The following is a 2,545-nucleotide window of genomic DNA, read 5'->3' on the forward strand; positions in this document are numbered from 1 at the left end:
TGTGTGTGTGTGTGTGTGTGTGAGTGTGTTGTGTGTGTGAGTGAGTGATTGTGTGTGTGTGTGTGTGTGAATGTGTGTGAGAGTGTGTGTGTATCTGAAGGCTTCTCCATTAGCTGAGCTGTACAGACTCGCCGGTGTGTGTTGACCTCTGTTATTAGCTGTGCATTAGACAGGAAGGCAGGCAGAGAAATCTGAGCCGGCCTCACTCACACTCTCACACACACACACACACACACACACACACACACACACACACACTCACACTCACACTCTCACACACACACACTCACACTCTCTCACACACACACACACAGAGCCAATCGGATCCCTGTAATTCCTGCGCTTTTCCCCGAATCAATACAAGTCCTGCCTGCCATCTGCCTCTCAGCAAACACACACAGATCCTGTTAAAATCATAAAAGCACTTCAGAAATGCTTCTTGAAGTTCCTAGAACAGCACATCATGTTCAGATCATCAGCTGTGTTTTGATGATTTCATACACTGAGAGCGTTTAAAGCTTTGATTCATCATTCAAACTCCGAAAATCCAGATTCCTGTTCCTGCATCCACAGACTGAACCAGAAGCTTCAGCCGATTCAAATCCACATCGTAACTGATGACCGAAGACGAAACAATCATCAGACCATAACATGGTTTTTCTGTAGATTCTCAGTGTTTTGGCAGAACTGATGCTCATCATGGTCCAACACTGTGTCTCTGTAGGATTTTCTGTCTTTCAGGTCATTGCACTGACTGTGTTTACGGGAAATTTCACATCAGTTTTTCACCAAACCTCTAACCATGTCCTAATATCAGCCCTGTGTGTTCGGAGAGTGTTCCTCTAACTATTTCTATTTTTATTTGAAAATATGCACATATGCACACATATTAATCAAAAATATCTGCTTTAATGTTTTTTTGACTCCTCACATTAAATTATGATCGACACACATCATCACATCATATTTCAATTCAAGAAGTTGAGTAGTTTGCGTCACTGGATATTTTTGTTGGTTGTTTCACATTTTTAATCACAGAAATTGTCAAAAAATATATGTTAATGTAACATTTATGCAGAGTTATCTGGTCTTTAATAATATTCTTTAAAAACTTGATTTATAAATCATTCATGGAGCAATTTATTTCCGAAATGTTTTAGTTGGACGTTCGTCGAATGTTTTTTTTAAATGTTGCTATACTTGTTTCAGAACGTTTCAAAAACTGAAGTACTTTACTTTACTGGAGGTTATTGTTAAATAATATTTCTATCATAGATATTGGTCAAAACAAATGTTTAGTTACTTGCATCTCATGCAAGTGGTGCATTCACAAGTCAACATTATTCTTATTAAGTCCTTGTAAAAGGGAGTGTTTATAAAAAGTGTCTTGTGCATATAGAGAAAAAAATACTAGCATAAAAACATTATTTATACATCATTCACAGAATGATTTTTTTCTGAAATAGTTGGATCTTCGTCTAACGTTTTTTAAATGCTACTACTTATTTCAGAATATTCACATACTGTATATTTTCAATTCAAAAAGTCGAGTAGTTTGCATCACTGGATGTAATTTCTGATTGTTAAAAATGGTCAAAAAATGTTGCACTTTTCAACATTAAAACCGAAGCGTTGTGTGGTCATGTCTGCTTAAATCTCTCAAGACTTCATCGGGAGTTATGCTTGTAATATGACATTGTGTTTTGAGTTTCTGCAGGTTGGTGCCACGTCTCACACTGATGTGACTCTCGCTCATCTCTCAGATGCTGATGGGGTCCGACGGTCCCTCAGTGAAGCCGGAGGGGCATCAGAGTGGATCCAGAGCACAGTGGAAATGTCCAAGTTCAGAGCTTCAGCGCATGACATTCGTGAGGAGGAAACTCTGAAAGTGTGTTACAACTCCACAGGAACCCTGAGAGGTCAGAACAATCCAACTTTTTAAAAATGGAACAGTTTATCAAACCTTTAGACAAAATAGAAAAGAAAATCGAAAGAGTTTGAGTATCATATTTTATCCCTCAGATAATTTTTTATGGCTCGTGTCCTAATATCAGCCCTGTGTGTTCGGAGAGTGTTCCTCTAACTATTTCTATTTTTATTTGAAAATATGCACACATTCAGTCGTATTAATCAAAAATATCTGCTTTAATGTTTTTTTGACTCCTCACATTAAATTATGATCGACACACATCATAAATAGTATTTTCAATTCAAGAAGTTGAGTAGTTTGCGTCACTGGATATTTTTGTTGGTTGTTTCACATTTTTAATCACAGAAATTGTCAAAAAATATATGTTAATGTAACATTTATGCAGAGTTATCTGGTCTTTAATAATATTCTTTAAAAACTTGATTTATAAATCATTCATGGAGCAATTTATTTCCGAAATGTTTTAGTTGGACGTTCGTCGAATGTTTTTTTTAAATGTTGCTATACTTGTTTCAGAACGTTTCAAAAACTGAAGTACTTTACTTTACTGGAGGTTATTGTTAAATAATATTTCTATCATAGATATTGGTCAAAACAAATGTTTAGTTACTTGCA

This window comes from Sinocyclocheilus grahami, unplaced genomic scaffold, assembly GCF_001515645.1.
Source record: "Sinocyclocheilus grahami isolate Dianchi unplaced genomic scaffold, SAMN03320097.WGS_v1.1 scaffold613.1, whole genome shotgun sequence".
Classification (NCBI taxonomy): domain Eukaryota; kingdom Metazoa; phylum Chordata; class Actinopteri; order Cypriniformes; family Cyprinidae; genus Sinocyclocheilus; species Sinocyclocheilus grahami.